Source organism: Balaenoptera ricei, chromosome 13, assembly GCF_028023285.1.
Source record: "Balaenoptera ricei isolate mBalRic1 chromosome 13, mBalRic1.hap2, whole genome shotgun sequence".
In the NCBI taxonomy this organism is placed as follows: domain Eukaryota; kingdom Metazoa; phylum Chordata; class Mammalia; order Artiodactyla; family Balaenopteridae; genus Balaenoptera; species Balaenoptera ricei.
In genome coordinates this window covers 73,763,045-73,785,261 of record NC_082651.1, presented here as the reverse complement: position 1 = coordinate 73,785,261, position 22,217 = coordinate 73,763,045, and the positions used below count along the sequence as shown (strand labels likewise).

The window sequence follows — 22,217 nt, the reverse complement described above, 5'->3', positions numbered from 1 at the left end:
CTACTGCAGAGAAGAATAAAGAAAAAAGAAAGAAAAGAATTGAGGACAATCTCAGAGACCTATGGGACAACATTAAACGCACCAACATTCGAACTACAGGGGTCCCAAAAGAAGAAGAGAAAAAGAAAGGGACTGAAAAAATATTTGAAGAGATTATAGTTGAAAACTTCCCTAATATGGGGAAGGAAAGAGTCAATCAAGTCCAGGAAGCACAGAGAGTCCCATACATGATAAAACCAAGGAGAAACACACCAAGACACATATTAATCAAACTATCAAAAATTAAATGCAAAGAAAAAACATTGAAAGCAGCAAGGGAAAAACGACAAATAACACACAAGGGAATCCCCATAAGGTTAACAGCTGATCTTTCAGAAGAAACTCTGCAAGCCAGAAGGAAGTGGCAGGACATCTTTAAAGTGATGAAGGGGAAAAACCTACAATCAAGATTACTCTACCCAGCAAGGATCTCATTCAGATTTGATGGACAAATTAAAACCTTTACAGAAAAGCTAAGAGAATTCAGCACCACCAAACCAGCTTTACAACAAATGCTAAAGTAACTCTTCTAGACAGGAAACACAAGAGAAGGAAAAGATCTACAATAACAAACCCAAAACAATTAAGAAAATGGTAACAGAAACATACATATCGATAACTACTTTAAATGTAAATAGATTAAATGCTCCAACCAAAAGACATAGACTGGCTGAATGGATACAAAAATAAGACCCATATATATGATGTCTACTTCAGACCTAGGGACACAAACAGACTGAAAGTGAGGGGATGAAAAAAGATATTCCACGCAAATGGAAATCAAAAGAAAGCTGGAGGAGCAATTCTCATATCAGACAAAATAGACTTTAAAACAAAGACTATTACAAGAGACAAAGAAGGACACTACATAATGATCAAGGGATCAATCCAAGAAGAAGATATAACAATTGTAAATATTTATGCACCCAACATAGGAGCACCACAATACATAAGGCAAATACTAACAGCCATAAAAGGGGAAATCGACAGTAACACAATCACAGTAGGGGACTTTAACACCCCACTTTCACCAATGGACAGATCACCCAAAATGAAAATAAATAAGGAAATACAAGCTTTAACTGATACATTAAACAAGATGGACTTAATTGATATTTATAGGACATTCCATCCAAAAAAAAACAGAATACACATTCTTCTCAAGTGCTCACAGAACATTCTCCAGGATAGATCATATCTTGGGTCACAAATCAATCCTTGGAAAATTTAAGAAAATTGAAATTATATCAAGTATCTTTTCCAACCACAATGCTCTGAGACTAGATATCAATTACAGGAAAAAATCTGTAAAAAATACAAACACATGGAGGCTAAACAATACACTACTAAATAACCAAGAGATCACTGAAGAAATAAAAGAGGAAATCAAAAAATTCCTAGAAACAAATGACAATGAAAACAATGACCCAAAACCTACAGGATGCAGGAAAAGCAGTTCTAAGAGGGAAGATTATAGCAATACAATCCTACCTTAAGAAACAAGAAACATCTCAAATAAACAACTTAACCTTACACCTAAAGCAATTAGACAAAGAAGAACAAAAAATCCCAGAAGTTAGCAGAAGGAAAGAAATCATAAAGATCAGATCAGAAATAAATGAAAAAGAAATGAAGGAAACGATAGCAAAGATCAATAAAACTAAAAGCTGGTTCTTTGAGAAGATAAACAAAATTGATAAACCATTAGCCAGACTCATCAATAAAAAAAGGGAGAAGACTCAAATCAATAGAATTAGAAATGAAAAAGGAGAAGTAACAACTGACACTGCAGGAATACAAAGGATTATGAGAGATTACTACAAGCAACAATATGCCAATAAAATGGACAACCTGGAAGAAATGGACAAATTCTTAGAAATGCACAACCTTCCGAGACTGTACCAGGAAGAAAGAGAAAATATGAACAGACCAATCACAAGCACTGAAATTGAAACTGTGATTTAAAATCTTCCAACAAATAAAAGCCCAGGACCAGATGGTTTCACAGGCGAATTCTATCAAATATTTAGAGAAGAGCTAACACCTATCCTTCTCAAACTCTGCCAAAATATGGCAGAGGGAGCAACACTCCCAAACTCATTCTACGAGGCCACCATCACCCTGATACCAAAACCAGACAAAGATGCCACAAAAAAAGAAAACTACAGGCCAATATCACTGATGAACACAGATGCAAAAATCCTCAACAAAATAGTAGCAAACAGAATCAAGCACCACATTAAAAGGATCATATAACATGATCAAGTGGGGTTTACCCCAGGAATGCAGGATTCTTCAATATATGCAAATCAATCAATGTGATACACCATATTAACAAAATGAAGGAGAAAAACCATATGATCAACTCAACAGATGCAGAAAAAGCTTTTGACAAAATTCAACACCCACTTATGATAAAAACCTTAAAGAAAGTAGGCATAGAGGGAACTCACCTCAACATAAAAAAGGCCATATATGACAAACCCACAGCCAACATCATCCTCAATGGTGAAAAACTGAAACCATTTCCACTAAGATCAGGAAAGAGACAAGATTGCCCACTCTCACCACTATTATTCAACATAGTTTTGGAAGTTTTAGCCACAGCAATCAGAGAAGAAAAAGAAATAAAAGGAATCCAAATTGGAAAAGAAGAAGTAAAGCTGTCACTGTTTGCAGGTGACATGATACTATACATAGAGAATCCTAAAGATGCTACCAGAAAACTACAAGAGCTAATCAATTAATTTGGTAAAGTAGCAGGATATAAAATTAATGCACAGAAATCTCTAGCATTTCTATACACTAATGATGATAAATCTGAAAGTGAAATTAAGAAAACACTCCCATTTACCACTGCAATGAAATGAATAAAATATCTAGGAATAAACCTACCTAAGGAGACAAAAGACCTGTATGCAGAAAATTATAAGACACTGATGAAAGAAATTAAAGATGATACAAACAGATGGAGAGATATACCATGATCTTGGATTGGAAGAATCAACATTGTGAAAATGACTATACTACCCAAAGCAATCTACAGATTCAATGCAATCCCTATCAAACTACCACTGGCATTTTTCACAGAACTAGAACAAAAAAGTTCACAATTTGTATGGAAATACAAAAGACCCCGAATAGCCAAAGTAATCTTGAGAAAGAAAAACGGAGCTGGAGGAATCAGGTTCCCTGACTTAACACTGTACTACAAAGCTACAGTAATCAAGACAGTATGGTACTGGCACAAAAACAGAAATATAGATCAATGGAACAGGATCGAAAGCCCAGAGATAAACCCACGCACATATGGTCACCTTATCTTTGATAAAGGAGGTAAGAATATACCGTGGAGAAAAGACAGCCTCTTCAATACGCGGTGCTGGGAAAACTGGACAGCTACATGTAAAAGAATGAAATTAGAACACTCCCTAACACCATACACAAAAATAAACTCAAAATGGATTAAAGACCGAAGTGTAAGGCCAGACACTATAAAACTCTTAGAGGAAAACATAGGCAGAACATTCTATGACATACATCACGGCAAGATCCTTTTTGACCCAGCTCCTAGAGAAATAGAAATAAAAACACAAATAAACAAATGGGACCTAATGAAAGTTAAAAGTTTTTGCACAGCAAAGGAAACCATAAACAAAACGAAAAGACAACCCTCAGAATGGGAGAAAATATTTGCAAATGAAGCAACTGACAAAGGATTAATCTCCAAAATTTACAAGCAGCTCATGCAGCTCAATATCAAAAAAACAAACAACCCAGTCCAAAAATGGGCAGAAGACCTAAATAGACATTTCTCCAAAGAAGATATACAGATTGCCAACAAACACATGAAAGAATGCTCAACATCATTAATCATTAGAGAAACGTGAATCAAAACTACAATGAGATATCATCTCACACCTGTCAGAATAGCCATCATCCAAAAATCTACAAACAGTAAATGCTGGAGAGGGTGTGGAGAAGAGGGAACCCTCTTGCACTGTTGGAGGGAATGTAAATTGATACTGCCACTATGGAGAACAGTATGGAGGTTCCTCAAAAAACTAAAAATAGAACTACCATACAACCCAACAATCCCACTACTGGGCATATACCCTGAGAAAACCATAATTCAAAAAGAGTCATGTACCACAATGTTCATTGCGCTCTATTTACAATAGCCAGGACATGGAAGCAACTTAAGTGTCCATCGACAGGTGAATGGATAAAGAAGATGTGGCACATATATACAATGGAATATTACTCAGCCATAAAAAGAAACGAAATTGAGTTTTTTGTAGTGAGGTGGATGGACCTAGAGTCTGTCATACAGAGTGAAGTAAGTCAGAAAGAGAAAAACAAATACTGTATGCTAACACATATATATGGAATCTAAAAAACAAACAAAGAAAAATGGTCATGAAGAACCTACGGGCAAGACGGGAATAAAGACGCAGACTTACTAGAGAATGGACTTGAGGATATGGGGAGGGGGAAGGGTAAGCTGGCACAAAGTGAGAGAGTGGCATGGACATATATACACTACCAAATGTAAAATAGCTAGCTAGTGTGAAGCAGCCACATAGCACAGGGAGATCAGTTCAGTGCTTTGTGACCACCTAGAGGGGTGAGACAGGGAGGGTGGGAGGGAGGGAGACACAAGAGGGAAGAGATATGGGGATATATGTATATGTATAACTGATTCACTTTGTTATAAAGCAGAAACTAACACGCCATTGTAAAGCAATTATACTCCAATAAAGATGTTAAAAATAAATAAATAAAAGAAACTGAGGTTCAGTGGTCTCAGTGATTTGGGCAAGGTTAGCAGCAGTTAATGTCAGAGCTGAGACCTGAACCCACAAATCCTGATCTCGACTCTGTTTTAGGGCTCTTTACAATCCTTTAGCAATCCTAACGTGCTGTGGTTTGTCAGATAAGTATTTCTTTCCATTAGAGCTGAAATTGTTATCAACAGAAAATCCATCTTGTTGAGTAATTTGCTGGGGGGAGGGAGAGATGATGTCATCATGGTCATATGGTACAAAGTCACTGAATTCTGTACACACACACACAGGAGTTATTTATAAATATAAAGAGTTTAATTTAGCCAAAGTGTCATTTAATAATGAATAAAGCATCTCATCTCTATTTGTTCGGTTACACTCCACGTAGTAAAGACAAGAGATATAAACTAGAATTAAACTATTTTCAATTTTTTATTTTAAATTGAAACAAAATGCACCACCATACCAGTGCTTTCTATTATCACCCCTGCTGCATCCTCACATCTTTTCTTTTTCTTGTGTTTTAAATGAAAATGTTTCACATGCTTTCAGTCAATCTAACAATAATCAAAAAATGATTCTGGATCAACACACACAAAACTGGGGGAAAGAAGTAGTTTATTGGTGTCCAGGCAAATCACAAGATAAAACAGAAGTCAGTGTATTGGCGAGTTAGCGATTTAGTTTATTTTATTATTTGATTTGGTTTCTCTCTAGTCAGAGGCTAGCAAAATTACTTCTGAATTTCTGGATGTTAAGAATCTAGAATTGTTCAAATCTGAATTTTTCTGTCTCGATAACTGACTGAAAATGAAGCAAAAATATATTTCCCTTTATTTTTGTTTTGAAGGTTCAATGGAATAAATTTCACAGAAAACAAATATTGGAGAAACTAATACAATTCTTCAAGGCATCCTGCTGTTTCTTAGAAGTTCCCAAACCTCACACCAATATTCCCACGTGATCACAGTTTCAAAATGACCTCCTTTTATCCTGTCCCATGACTGGAAATCACCTTAAAATTCAATATCGGAGGATGAACTTTCCTGGTTCAATTTCCCAAGTGTCTTAATTGTAATTTTATCCAATTTGTTGGTAGCAACTCCCAGGAGTTGCTCAAGGACACGAAAGCTGCCCTTTTTATCCCTGCTTGTTCCCCTCTCCTTGCACGGAAGCTCTGTAATAAATGAGGAACGCACAACTGTGCTGGGTGGTCACATCTCCTCGTGATTCCCTCTATGCGCTTGCTTTAGGAAGGCACTGGAGAGTCACTGAGATGCAGAGCAATTTCTTAGCCATTAGTTTGTAAGAATCCCCCTGCCCCGACATGATTTAAAACATGAGCATCATGACCTCAATGTTCTCAGAAGGTATTAGTCTCCCTGCCTCTCTTTCAGGGAAATCCTGAGTTACTTTCTTAGAAAGAGTGGATGCATCTAAAAGCTAATAGTTCTGAGTATAAGCTTTAGTACATGTCTGAACTCTTGACTTCAGGTCAAGCTAACCTAAAAAAATGAGAAATTCAATCTTGTCCTATTTGTGAGCCCTGATCGGGTCTGACACCACTGAGGAGAGTTTTTAAGTTCAGAGATTGGCACTAGCTGGTACCCATGCACTGGGAGGGAGTCCACACAAACTGGTCGCCCAGGCTGATGGTTAGAGACAAAAGCCCCTCTCTACTAAAGCTGCAGGTGCATGAGCCAGAAGAGTAGTCTAAGCTCCTATCCTAAGTAAAATGACTCAGGTTAAAACTAAAGAGATGCATCTGAATAGGTCATTGATGTAAGGAGATCCTGAGGTAGGAAGCAGAGCCTGGATTGAAAAGAGAGCAAGGTAAGCAGGACGGTGTTTGGAGAAATTGCATAGACAGGTTTTTATACATCCTCAGTAATATACTGGGTGGACGGGCAGGATTTATTTAAACGTCCATAGATGGAGCTGACCTCATCACATGAGAATGCCTCCCCTAGCAGGGCTGGGTCTGAGTTTGCCAAGGCTGGTGCACTCCTAAGTCAGAGGTACATCCTCATGACTGTTCTTCAGGCTCTACCCTTTACTGCTGATGCATGAAATGGGGCCAATGGAGCTGAGGAACTCTTTCAAGCATATTTGGGCTGTTTCAGGGAAATCAGCACTAATTATTAGGTTCTAGTGTAGTTGGTGGAATTTCAGCAAAGAGGCCAGGGCTGGTGTGGACACACATAAGACTGATGGAGTCGGCTGCCACAAGTTCATCCCATTGTTCTCCTCCCAGGCAGCTGGTATCCATAGGTCAGAAGAAAGAGGTCACAGGGCAAGCTGAAATTCTACCAACTACTAGAATAATGGTGGTACCAGGAGGTGCAGAAAGAAGTGACTCAGTGTTTTAGGTGGAGGAAAGCAGTGGAGTTTTATATGGGAAATCCACAAGCTACTGAGTAGCTACTAAGCTACTGAGTAGAACAGTTGTGTGGTCTTTAAAAGATACAATTATGAGTGTACTTCTCTCAGACCAGAGTGACATGCTCACTCTGACCATCAGTCTATAAATTTTGGAAAGGTGAGTGGAACTATAGATGAACAGCCTCCTCCAAACTGGGATTTAAGTGGTCGGGTTATATTAGGCCCTAAAAGAGCTCCTTGATAAATAGGGAGGGTATCAGGGAATGGTGCCCTGGTGGGAAGGATCAGGATAGGGAGTAAGCCCTAAATTGGTTTCTTATGGAGGATGCCTATATCAGTCAGGGCAGGCTAGGTTATGCTGCAGTAAAAATTACCCCCAAATCTGAATGGCTTAAAAGAAGAAATTTCATTTATCATTCAGGGTGTTTGTCCCTTAGGGATCTGCTGGGGGCCCTACTCCATTTACTTTCACTCAGGAACCCACAGCAAGGGAGATTTAATCTGTGTGCTGCCATGTTTGCTCTGGCAGGAAAATGAGAACACAGCAAATCATGCACCAGCCCTTAAAACTCAGCCCACAGTTGACATTTGTCATTTCTGTTCTCATTTCATTGATCACAGCAAGTCATGTGGTCACACCTAACCCTAAGAGGGCAGAGAAGTGCAAGTTGTCCATGTGCCCAAAAGGAGGACTAAAAATATTTCATGATCAGCACTAATGATTACCAAAATGTCTACTTCACTAAGATGGTATCATGACCATGGGAAGGGAGGGGGCTGGTCTGAAATGATGGTGTGTCTGAACAGTTCACAGTTTGCTGGATATGTGGTGCTAGCTCAGCACTGCCACCATCACCACCCAACCCCCACCTCAGTCCTCTCCTTGACCTGGGTATTTTAGGTGTCAATTTCTGTAATAGGTGAATTAATGGTGCCCCAAACACACACATGCCCTAATTCCTAGAATCTATGAATATGTTACTTTATATGGCAAAAGTAACTTTGCAGATGTGATTAAGTTAAGGATCTTGGGATGGAGAGATGATCATGGATTACCCAGGTGGACCCAATGGAATCACAGGGGCCCCTATAAGAGGGAGACGGGAGTGTACGTCAGAGAAAAATAAGAGATTTGAGGATGTTACACTGCTGGGTTTGAAGATGGAGGACGGGGCCACAAGCCAAGGAATGCAGGCAGTCTCTAGGAGCTGGAAAGGGGAAAGAAATAGAGTCTCTACTAGAGCTTCCAGAGAGAACATGGTCCTACCTACACCTTGATTTTAGCACAGTGTGTCTCAGACTTCTGAACTCCAGAACAGTAAGAGAATAAAATTGTGTTGTTTAGATTACCACTAAATCTGTGGTAATATGTCTAGTAGCAAGAGGAAACTAATACAATGTCCCAGAAAATGTGATGTAAGAGGAAAGTCCTCAGACAGAGTTTGGAATGAGCAAAGTTAGATGACAGGAAGCATTGTTGCAAAGCTGTAGTGTTGGTACATGATGAGTGTGAATTTCGTGGCCACCACTCAAACCCACTGACCTGGGAGGGCAGGTGGCCCCAACTCCAAAGGTATCCCTAATAAAAGAACTTGGTCCTGTCACTTAATTATGTTTTAAATGAGTAAAACACAACCCCACATGTGCAGAAACATGAATTCCTTCTTGCTTTTCTTCCTCCTAACTTTTCCCTCTCCACACCTTCCCCGCTCTCAGCTTCAACTCCTTTCCATTTCAGCTGAACCAGCAGCAGATGCCAATACTGAGCAAGGTAGTCATGATTTTAAACATCTTCACTTGCAGAGCATAGCATCATTCCAGGACGATCATAGGGTCAACCACACACCCAAAACTTAAATCTGCTCTACAACTTCCGTTCCAGGTTAATGTCTATATGTAAAACGGAGTTAGGTTTTAGACTGCAAAAACTATAAACAGTTTTACTATGTGCAGGGATGCCACTTACAGCTGTACAGATTGTGCACAACACAGTCCTATGGGGACACCATGCCAACAGGCCCATGTCAATCGTGCTTCCAAAAATTCTGCAGTCCACAACTCACACAACTGTATGTGGCAGCCTTACATTACACTCTACAAATACCCATTCAGATATCTGAAAAGTGGGTGAGATGTAGGACAATTCTTCACTGTGCAGAACCATCCCACCTATCTAGCATCTGTGGCCTCCACCCATTCTATAACAGTAGCACACCTCAATCATTCTGACAACACAAAACACTCCACAAACTTACCAACTGCTCCTGTGGAACAGCAGTCCATTCATGCTTCATTTCTCTGATCTCATCTTTTAAGCTCTCATTCTTGAACCAATCACACCAATCTTCTTCATATTCTTTTAACAGTCCATGTTTCCTCCTTCCTCAAGAGTCTTTGCAACTTATTTCTCTGGGATGAACACTCTGAGGCTTAACATCTCCAAACTCTCCTTCACTCCCTTCATACCCCTGCCCAAATGTCACCTTATCAAAAAGTCCTTCTCTGGCCACCCTATATAAGATAGAAATCCCACACCTACCCCAGCACTTCTTGTCCCTCTTATTTTGCTTTATTTTTCTAAACATCATGATCACTCTCTATAGCACTATATCTTTTACTGAGTTATTTATTTTCTGTGTCCCTTCACTAGCACTTAAGTTTCATGAGGCCAGGAACTTGACCTGTTTCATTCACTGTTATATCCCCAGCACCTAGGACAGTGCCTTCCTTGCCCTAGCCATTCAATAATTATTTGTGCCATGAATAGTACATGGTAACAACTTCACTCATGATAGCATATGCTCAGTAACACTCCTTTTCCCATTTATCCAAGTCAATGAATTCAATCATTTCACTTCCCTCCTCCCTATTCATAACTTGAGTTGCACTGCCCAAAGTAAAAAAAGATGAGATAGTCAGCAAGTCCTATCTTAGAACATTATATCACATTGATGTTTCTTGTATGAGGGGATGAATGCAGAGTAGTTTTCAGATAAGAAGTTGTGTGTTTTCACTAAGTTCATTTAACATAAGTATGCTCTCCATATAGGTTTGGAAGACAAAGATAAAGATAGAAATTGGGCATGGCATGACACAAGGAACTTGACAGGCATTATCACATTTAATCTGTACAGCCATCTTGCAAAATAGAGAAAACTAAAGCTATTTCACCTAAGAGAAAACTAAGGTTCAGTGATATTAAGTTAATACCAGAGTAGAATTAAAAACCATGCCTGTCTGACTGTAAAATTTATGGTCATTTTACCACATCACTGGAGTGAGACAATGAAATATGCTGAACACAAGTGCAATTTCCTCAAGATTTGAGCATCATTTTCAGGGTCACAATTTTTTAAAAAAATTCTAGATTCATTTCCAAGAGTATTTATTTTATGCTCATTTATGGACAATATCTGGAAACACTTGAGAAATGAGGTCAACTCTCCCTCATCTTTAGACAAATTATACAAGATTTTGGCTCACTCATGGCAAATTTTTGTTTAAAGCCAGTTTATTAACCAACAGCACCTACTCTGCTTAATGAATTGCTTTCTTGATATTATTGGCAGTCTGTACCCTACCTACTTAATTACTGTGTTCTAAAATAATCAATGTCTTTTGTCTTACCGAGGCCAAAGCCAAGACAAATTATGAGACAGAGAGATGCTTCTGTGCTCCTCCCATCCCTTCCTTGTTAGGATCTTGCTAGAGGAGAACAGAGAAACAAAAGGAAGATAGACTGCAAGGAGAACTGCTTACTCAACAGTAGGTCTGTCATGTAAAGGTCAATAACCAGAATCCTAGTAGGGCATCCCAATAGCCAATGTTCAGCTGGCTTTGGACATTGGCTATTGGGAATCTTAGAAGTCAAAGAAGTATTAATCACTTCCTTGTGCACCATACTGAGTGGTTTCTACATTATTATTTAGTGCTCACAATATGGAAATTTACTGTTAGCTCTAATTTACAAATGAGATGTTGAGAACCTTCACTAAGCTTAGACATAAAGGAACTAGAATCCCACCCAAGTCTATCTGACTCCAGGGCCCATGTCCTTCACCACTGAACTATGGTGCAGGACAGGAGCATTCCATGTCAGAGAAGGCAGGAGCATCTCAATTTCCAGTGCCAGTCTGTAGAAGCAGGACCTTTGGCTCATGGCTAGATAGAAAAGGGCCGTGATCTACACCCTGAGGTAAGAGTAGGACACAACCAAGTGCGCCCAGGCCTAGCTAAGTATACCACGCTAAGAGCATGGTAAACATATAATCTATGATCCACAGGTCAATGAGTCTCACTTCAGGTAAGGTGCTGCTCATGGCAGCTCAAAAGCTTTTGGATGAAACTGTACACAAGGACCTAACGGCAGATAAAATATTGCGGAAGAAGACCTCATAGTCCAACAAAAATTATCAAGACTCTTAAACATACAAAACATTATCTACTTCATTCATTCTACTAATATTTCTCTTTTTCTGAATAACCCCCAAATAAAATGGTTATTATATTCATTTTCTATGTGCAATACAGAAAATCATCTTAAACATATCCCTCTTCTAAACCTATAACCCTGAACTACAGATGAGTTAATCAGGTGCTTTCCTGTTAGCAATCAGCTTACACTATCACAAGATTTACCCCTCAACAGGATACTTCTCTGGTTACTTCTGCTTGGGTCCTCCTGTTCTGGCCCTTGCCTCACAGATACAGTTGAAACCAAGAGGATTTCAGGGAAAGCAAAGAAACACTGTGAGCCAGACAGCTCTAAGAATCAATCAAGTAATGCTCCCATGCCATTGTAAAGCAATTATACTCCAATAAAGATGTTTAAAAAAATAAAATAAAATAAAAAAATAAAAGCTGATGTAAAAAAAAAAAAAAGTAATGCTCCCATGGAGCAACATGACCCTCAGTCTGAACACTGAATGTACAGTCTAGTCAGTCCACAGGTCTTTTAAAAATATTTTATTTTATTAAAGGTCTTTACAGAGTAACATCCAGACTCCAGATCCAGCTGCCAAGGATACCCTATTATGCTATGAGTACTGGCTGGGGCATGGTAAGTGGCTCCAGCTTCCCACACTCCTCTTCAGAGATGGGAGTGGTGGGTGGTATCTCATTTTGGGGTTCCACAATGCTCACGAGGTCAGGAAGGGGCTTCTTAAGGCCAATCTTACCACTTGGGTCCCAAGGCAGCATGACCTTCACTTTGATGCCCAGCACACCCTGACTGAGTAGCACGTGGCACATGGCAGTGCCAACATAGTAGTTAACAGAGTCCCAGATCATCAGGCCATCCACAAACTTCATGGATTTAGCCCTATGTCCTCAGAGTTTCCCAGTACCATGACTATGCAGGCTTTAGCCCCACATTCCATGATGAACCGCAGCATACCATAGCAGGCCCTCCTCCACATAGCAAATCCTCCTAGGAATCTGTAATACAGAGACTCTTCCTGGGCAATAGCACACAGACCTCTTGTGGCCACCTTTTCAGTATAAAGCTCTACACTGCCCTCAGGGAAGCTAGATCTTTTCTGAACCACAGCAGTCAGTTTGCAGATCTGCTGGCCCTTCTCACCAGGAACATTCTGCATACTGGTGGCCAGGATAATGATTTCTGTCATGGCTGGTGTAACTCAGAACTCCATAATATCCATCTTCAGCCAGCTCCTGAGTGAGAAACTCATTCAGTTCAGCTTTGAAGATGTTATCGGTGACAAACTTCCTCTCCTTGGAAATTTGCACCACCATCTTGCCGCCGTGTGCTGCCATAAGGAAAAACTACTAACATATCTTGAGTTCATACTATGTACCAGACACTTTTTTGAGTTTAGACTTTTGAGATCCAAATTAGAGTAGTCTAAATATGTAGTTTTGTTTATCTCTATTTAACTACCCTATTCCTGAGTTGCGTTCCTGAAACTTGACTGTAGTAGAAGTTTTCCAGGTAAAGGAAAGAAAGGAAATTCAGGCCAGGAAATAAGTGGCATGAATAAATGACAGGAAATGTGAAAGTCTTTACCTGATTTGGGGAAAGGTGAGAAGTATAAGATGGGTGAAATATAAGGTGATGGACATGGTGGGTGAAGATGACAAAATCGCCATCTTTATTGTACTCTGTGGGGGAAAACTTCAGGAGGGAGAAGATGTAGAAATTATTGGAGGCAGATAAGACTTTTTGTTACCTTACATCACACTTCTTTCATCTCAGTCGCTTTAGCTCTCAGTCCATCTCATTCTCAGGAGGAATGTGCTTTGACATCCAAACATTTTGATTCAGGATCTGTTTCAAGGAAGGCTTGATTTCTGTGAGAAAAATCTGGATGGGTTCCCAGCTTCTCCTCTGTCCGGCCTTCATTCACAGCATGCTTTCTTCATTCTCTTTGATGTGAATTTTCAGAACATCATTGGGTGTAATCAGTATTCAAACATAATTTCAATAAACCCATCCAAAAGCAGGTTCAAATGTTTTCACAATACTTCTCACCAGCCTTGAGAGTGCTCTTTCTGGCCATCAGAGTCACCACCATAAAGTGTATGGGTTGGCCCTAAACAAGAATGGCCAACTAAGGGGACTAGTAGAGACAGAAATCTAGCACCAGTTCTGCTCCTGAAGTTGAGGAGCTCAACAGGAGGTGGCATCACCCCAAAAATAAAGCACTTGTTTTTTTCCCATACAAATAAACTGCTTAGGCTATTAGCTGCCTTTTGGCCCAACAGAAAAAACAGGCCTACATAACATATTACTATTTCAGCCAGAAAGAATAATAACAAAAGATAGATAATTTTGTCTAGAAGAAAATGAGTTGAACCCTCGGAGAATAACAAAATGTGACTTTATATAAAATAATACAATACATGTAAATAAGTGCCTGTCATATAGTAAGCAGAACAATGATGTCTACTTATTACTAATATCGGTAATAATATTTCATTTTCATTATTTATTATTTTTAGTGTATTGAGAGTGTTTATGTAATTGATTTTTAAAGTTACCAAAAAAATCCATGGCTATCATTTCAGTGTAAATTGAATGTAGTTGTTCTGATCTATAAAAGAAGACAAAGCCTATCATGATATATATTTTAAAAGCTGATGAAAATATGGCAGTGTTTTAAGTTTTGACAGAATTGAGTGAGAAAGTACCCCAGAGTTACATTATTCTTGCTAATTTTCAGGATGCTTAAAATGTTTTATAATTTTATATAATATATAAATATTCTAATCTCCCCAAACAGAAAAGACAGCCTTGATACTAGAAGTGGGGGCAAGGAAACTCTAACACTAAGTCAAGTGGCTGAGATCTGGTCCTATTTACTTCCTACATGACCTTGAGCTGATCAATTTACTACCTCTCTAACCAAGCATTTTCTCACCTATAAAATACAAGAATTGGACTAGAAGATCTCTCAGGTTCTTTACTCAAATTTTATGACCAAGTCTACTCTTTGACAGATAAAAAAGATAGGGCTGATTTTAGTGCATACTGTCTGTCCCCATATCTTGAAATTAACTGATTGCCTAGAAGGGTCAAAGATGTGCCATCTGCTTCTATTACCAATTACATTGTGAAGCTGCCTCAAGTTTAAAAAAGAAAAATTTAGTGAAAAACAGAAGTTGGCAGGAAATGTGCTGTAAATAATATCACCCTCACACATTTACTGAATAATTCATAACCAGTATGTAGTAGAAGCATAATTTTTAAAATGACATTTTCCCCAAATACCTGAATGTTCTGACATCAGTAACAAATGATTTAGTTGGCATTACCTTAAAAATTACAGTGTTTAGAGATTGACATCTCACATTTAAATTTATTTTATTCTTATCAATTTCCTTTAAATCAACTTTGTTGTATTATATCAGAATGAAATATTTGCCATAGTTGACTATCCCTCATTATTTTTCACATATCCTTTTTTAATATTCTTTATCCAATGTTTTTTCTTTTGAAATATTCCATTTTTCCTCACCAGTGAGACCCTTCACTTTCATTCAAACTGCATAAAATAATCTTACAATTTGATAAATTAATATAAGAACATTTTATTTAATTATGTATAAGGAGAACTAGTATTACGTTAGTGATTTTTCAATCTGATACAATGAAAACATACTTGTTCCAATTTATTTTACTCACCACTATCGTCTTTTTTTTTAATTTATTTATTTTTGGCTGCGTTGGGTGTTCATTGCTGTGCGTGGGCTCTAGGTGCATGGGCTGCGGTAGTTGTGGCTCGCGGGCTATAGAGCGCAGGCTCAGTAGTTGTGGCACATGGGCTTAGTTGCTCCGCGGCATGTGGGATCTTCCCTGACCAGGGCTCGAACCCATGTCCCTTGCCTGGCAGGCGGATTCTTAACCACTGCGCCACCAGGGAAACCCCTCACCATTATCTTTTATCCTCTCTACCATTTTATATTGGCCTCCTCAAACTGCAATTTGCTCCAATTTTTAACGAAATTGTATTGCTGTCCAAATTCTTTCTCAAATGGGATGAGATATACTTATGTCTTCTACTGCATCACCAAGTTACACCACAAAACACTAAAACAAAGTGAGATTATATGAGGAATTTTGCATAGCAGTACTCCTACACCAATTACAATTTACAAGGAGCATTAGTATCAGCTGTGTCTCAGAACTTCAATCCAATGTCAGCTGAGTCTCCCAAGTAAGCCAATCATAGCCCTTCCCACCTTTAATTGCAATCCCATAACTGCCTCCCTTTGAGAATTCAAGGTGCTTCCCTGAGAGTTCTCCAATCTGCCAACACAACCTCTAACCCATTCAGGTCATATACACTTTTTAGAAGAATGCAGGGGCATCTCCAGATTTTCTGAATAGGAAGGGCTTCTGGGCAGCTCTCTGATTTGAAGAAGTAGTTATATAACTTGAAGCCAGATACATAGAAAACTTGCTATTTTTCTTAGATTGTATGAACATTCAGATTGTTTTGGGGGTTCCCCTCGTCATAAGCCATCCCTTGGTTTCTCAGCTGCAACAGTGACTTGACTTTTCATTTGACCAGGAAGTCCTATTACAATCCAAGTCCCAGAGGGTGGGAGTTAAGTCCACTTCCTTATACAGGCTTTCAGATGTTAACTATGCTGTGGGATACTGTCTGGCTAGGGCAAATGGCTTTGTGTACAAAATGAAGTTTTCCTTTTACTCAGCGTGAAAATTTTCTATCTGTTGACAACTGTCATGATTAGCCATCCTGGAGAACTCTTTTTACTGGCTCAAAAGTATATGTGTTGAATTTTTTATATTTTTATTCATTCTTTAATTTATTCAATAAATATTTATTGAGAGCTCACTACTGTGTGTCAGGTATTGTTCTAGGCACTTTGTGAGTACTTGAAAATTGACTATAGATTGATAATAAAATAAAACCCAAAGTAGTGTTTTTGGTGGGGTTTTTGTGCTTATTTCAACCTATGAATTACAATGTTCTTCAACACTATAGCTTAAGAGTAAATAAAGAAGGGCTAAATGACAGACCTATGGATAAATAGACTAAATATCTACCTAAAAGTCTTCATTTGAGCTCACCACCCACATGTTTATTCTCTCTCTCTCGTTCTCTCTCTCATTCTCTCTCTCTCCCCCTATCACACGCCTAAGGTTCCCATTCATATTTCCAACTCTATGCTTAATGACAGATCCTTCCTGTCAGTGAATAATGTGTTACCACAGATGGGTAGCACACTACCCCCACTTAAACTCATCTTCTGCCTTGGATAGATCACCCACTCAGTTGTAGTACCAATGGGTCCCTTGGTAAGTGGGCACTGAGATGATGTTAGGAGTGCAAGAGGTTTATTGTGTTGTGACTGGAGAAAGGGTGGGTTAATGCTTGTGAGGAATAAAAAGGGAGAGGAAGCAGGATGGGATGGGGAAAAGATCAGATCACCACACAGATCTGACAAAGTCTTGCCAACACAATGAGGAGCAGTGGAACAACGCTTTATCAGGTAGAAATGGCCAGGTCCTAGTACCTCTGTGCTCAGTAGCTGGCTAGTCACTGCCCAGGAAGAGCATAGCTTCATCTGGAAAACTGAAGTGGATCCTGAAGGCATTAGCAGCTGGAGGCTGTCAACTGACCGCACTCCCCATAGCTGAACATCAAGTTCTATCTTGAAGGAAAATCCAAGCCCAGGCAACCACAGTGTTCTCGAGAACAGAGCCCTAAGGAAATGGAATAAGACACTCCTAAGAATTAGACCATGAACGGGAAGAGAAAGAGCTGCCTAAAAGGGATGTAGGAGGACTGAGAAGAGTGACCAAAGGAGATACCCAGAACATCTCTTGGGTACCTGCGTCACAGAGGACCCCAAAACTTTGTGACAACTGCAGGGAGTGAAGACATGAGCCTAGTGTTTTAATAATCTGACCCCGGACCAGGAATCACTCCTGGCTCCACCACGTAAGAACCTGGTGATACTGGTCATTACCCAACCTCTCCACATTGCAGCATCCTTATCTGTACAATGTATTAATGTAAGAGGAGTACTGAAAATTAAAGATAAAGATAAAATCACTATAACATATTAAGTCCTCAATATTTATTTACCATTACTATTGCCATTGTTGTTGTTGCCAGTTGTTTTTCTATTGAAGACCTTGTTAACCTACTTCAGATTTGCCCCAGATTCCCAGGGCAAGGCTGCTAGAATACAGTCTACTTGAGTGGATAAGGCAGACTCTGGAGATGAACTGCCTGACTTCAAATCCCAAGTCTACTATCTAAGAGTTGTGAAGTCTTGAGTAATTATTGAACTTCTCAGTGCCTCAGTTTTCTAATCTGCAAGAGAAGGATAACAACAGTACATATTTCCTGAGTTTATTTCAGGAAATGTACTTAGTACGGAGCAAGCCACTTAGTAAGTGCTCAATAAATGGTAGCTGTTAGCACTTAAAAGTACTTTTGCTTTATTATAAAATAAATACATTTATTTTAAAACATTTCAAAAATAGTTTTAAACTAAAACAAAACCCAAAAAAATCCATTTGTTTCCTGTAAAAAAGACTAAATGCTTCTCAGTTTGTACAATCCCAAATAGTCTACATAGAGTCAGCCAAAATTCTATGTTGCTTTTTGCTAGTACCTAGTATGTTTTCAACATACTATTTAAATATTCTTTACTTATTCTTTAATGACTATCTTACAGGTCACTGTAAGGAAAAAAACCTCCATCATCTGCATAAATTCTGAACTTAACTTTCTCCTCGTTCCAGCTCAAAAAGCAAAAATGTATGCAATGGACTCAAGTGGAAAACTGTTGATGCATGTTATTCCTTGGTCTGTGTTTTTAGTTTTGATTCTAGGTACATCCACAGACTACATAACATCTGGTTGGAAATCTTTTCAATAATCGAGGTCTTTGGCATCATGTTGACAAAACTGGATGATTGATTGTTCCTGACATATTTTTTAATCCAGATGTTTGGATTTCCTGAAGGCCTGGCCCAAGTGTTGGTTTGTTCTTGGAATGATATTATGGTGCAAGCATCTTGAAATTCAGAACTCTATTTTATAAACCTACTTAGCAAAATGCCCTATACACTTAATCCCATAAATGCTACTTGACTTTTTATTCAACCAAATTGTTAATTGAAAAGGCATTGAGAGGATTCTAGAGATGCAATACTCAGGAAATGTATTAACAACAGAGCACAAAAATGAAGAAACAATCACTAAATGGCATCTATGAATTTTAGGTACAAACTCCAGACTTCCATAGACTTACCTCAAGGCCTGAAAAAGACACGGTTAAGTTACTCTTACCTCAAGGCCTGAAAAAGACATGGTTAAGTTACTCTATCTTACGGCTGGATTGTGTTCTGAATGCCTGTTGGTAGTCAGAATGAATTTACCCATTGTCAAAAGTTATAAAGATGGTAAAGTTCCAAGGTTAGTCCACAAAAATCTGTTTAACTGGCAACAAAGCTGCATATTATTAACCAACTCCCAGAGCTCTGCCTTGAGTCTTCTGGGTTCTGCATGTCCCAGGACTTTAAAGTACTTGGTTATAAATAATCCCTAAACTGCTCTAAACCAGGGAGGGCCTAAACTGTAACCCCTGATCTCAACAACTCCAGCCTTCAAGGGCTGACCAGTTGTGGAGAGTGGGCCTAGTGGTGTCTCTGTTGCTAAGCAGCTTCCACCTCAAGAAAGCAAGATTAAAACATGTGGACATACCAGTAATATTTACTGCCTTAATTTTCCCTCCAGTTTATACTTCCCAGAGTCTAATTTCATAACACCTGATATTTCCCACTTTTAATGTCTTTCTAGTCTTATTTTTTTCTTCTTAGTCTTTTGGTGGCTGGTCTTTTAAAGACCAATGTGAAGAATTTTAATATGCAATTATAAACCCACAATAGTCCATAAATTTGGTTCCTCCTTCCCTAACACCAACAAATTCAGTCCTGGAACCACCAATAATTGACCAAAAATATGAAAAATGTTGGTGATTCAATGTGAATTAAAGAAAATAAAAAGTAAACTCATATATATTGAATGTGATATCATCTTGAAAATGTATATATCTCATCTTTATTCATTATTTTCTGGCTCACTGTCAGCTCAGGCATTTATTCCCAGAGCCTTCCCTGATCCCACCTCCACCTCCAGCCTTGTTACATGTCTCTCCTCTGTGCTTCTAACTTCCTTATGTCTTTCTCTGTGATTGCCCTCACCACATTGCACTAAAAATGTCTATTTATATATCTTTGTCTCTGATTAGACTGTAACCTTCTGGAAGCAAGAACTTTGACTTATCTGTCCTCTCATCCCCCGTACTAGCAAACTGCCTGTATATAGTGTAGGTGCTCAAGAAGTTTTTAGGAATAAATTACCCTCTATCAGGCACCAAACAATATGCAAGATGTTTTTACAAATATTTGGATTTATAATGTAATACTATAAATATTTTTAAATTGTAGGTATTATCACATGTAATTCTAGCAAAAAAACCTTATGAGATAGGTAAGACTATTACCAGTTTAGAGGGGTTTAATCACACCATCAGAAAGGGTCAGAACTGGCACTGAAAGTCAGAGTAAAGGATCTCCAAAGCCCTGTGTCCACCACTCTTTCCCATTGCTTGTATGAGCTACTGGCACTGCAGAATGATGTGTTACTCACTTTTTTCCAAAATAAACCATCTACTTGTTCTCTTCCATTAATAGGTAATCAAGAATTAGTAAGATTTGCTTGCAATTATCTTGTCTTAGACATTACACTTAAGAGTCTAGTCAAGCACACATTTTTTTCTATCAATGTCCAAGTGACAGAATTAACCATGTAGCTTCATCATAATAATTGAGAGATAATTCCATCAGAAATCTCACAGGCCCTGGGTATGAGCTGCATGGGCTATATATGGAAAACCCAATCTTCTTTGTTAATTATAAGATCTGGTTTTTGTCAGCTGTTAAAAGGGCTTGGAGATGATGTGAAGATCCCTCTGGCCCTTGTGGGCACCATCATCATGAATTAATAGATGAAATACAGCCTGCACACACACTTGGAAAACACCACCAGCTTGTATTCTTCATAGTCTTACATTTTCCACTCACAGGTTCCAGGATCAGAGAGGAAGTCGGGAATCATTAAAAACAACAGCTGAAAAAAGGCAGAAAGGCAGAGCTCACTCATTTCCTAAGGGCAACAAAATGATCAGGAGAACAAGTTCAGGACCCCTATGTCTTGCTGCAGAGAGTGGCAAGATTAAAAAGCGTAAGATGTTGCTGCCAAGATGCTGAGGAGCCATCTCAGAGAACCTGGAAGGTGACTCCAAGACCTATGGTCAGAGCATGGACTTCCAGTCAATCCCCTAAATCATATTCAAGATGAGGCCTGCCCTCGGGGATCAACATGAAGGCTCCAGATCAGCATATGAGTGTGAAACACCTGGAAAAAGTAGGGCGAAAATCAAAGCTCATCTCTTAGTGAAGAGGAAATCTAGCATGATATTGGCTAGGGAAGGAAAGATACCCTGGATTGCTACCTAGGACAGAAGATGCTCTCATGGTGTCTGAGGTCAAACTAAGCACTTTTATCCTCAGAGACCTATAGGTTTCAGTATATTTGGGCCATTAGATCATTGTAAGAACAGGCTCATCCACGTCGACCAACTTTAATCCCTCTGAATTTTTGCCTCTAGCATTGTCTGTGGAATTTTACGTCCCATTTTGGGACTACATGAAGAAACCCATGTTCTCAGGTGACCTAGGGACCTCATCCAAATAAAAGAATGCCACCCTCCTTCTCAGATAGTTTAAACTCCATTGACAGTTGTCAACTCCATTGACAATTTCTCTGCTGGTCTATGTACAGATTCAGAGCTCAGTTAGGGAAGCTCTTTCTGTCTAGTTCCCCTGCCCCACTGTAAACCTAAAACCTTGCCCTACCAAAGAATAACTGGAAAATGAACTCTTCAGATAAACAAAAATTCTTTACCTAAAATCTGATTCTTTAATGAAGAGGAAATTTTTTCCTTTAGTCCAATAGTAGTCCAATAGTCTCTCTCCCCCCATCCCTGTTATTATTTTTGCTAAGTAATATTTCGTAAGTGACAACAGATTGCAGAACACTGTGCTTAGCATTATCACATATCTACAGCTTCAGACTGTATACATTCAAACAATAAGTTTTGTGACCACCAAGAGACACAGTTGAAAGACCTAAAAAATGCAACAAGATGTAGATTTTACTAAAATTTTCTGATTGCCTATTATGTTATGCAAAGTGCTGACGCTCTGTGATAGTGAAAACTTTGAGTTGCAAAACATGGCAACCCAATTTAAACTAATATATGCAAAGTCAAGGGAATTCATTAGAAGACTTCTAGAGGGTTGCACCAAAGCCAGAGTGAAGATCAGCCTACACTCAGAAATGGAGCTGGGACTGGATGCACTATCCCAGACCGGACCAAAGAGTCCTTTAGTCCTTCTGTAAGGAGCCAGAACAGATTCTCCCTCTCTCAGTCTACTTTTCT

General features: G+C 38.9%; 1 pseudogene; it reads right to left on the bottom strand.

Annotated features, from left to right (window-relative positions):
- Window positions 1–12,239: 12,239 nt before the first annotated feature.
- LOC132377002 (small ribosomal subunit protein uS3-like) lies at window positions 12,240–12,962 on the bottom strand (annotated as a pseudogene).
- Window positions 12,963–22,217: the final 9,255 nt, after the last annotated feature.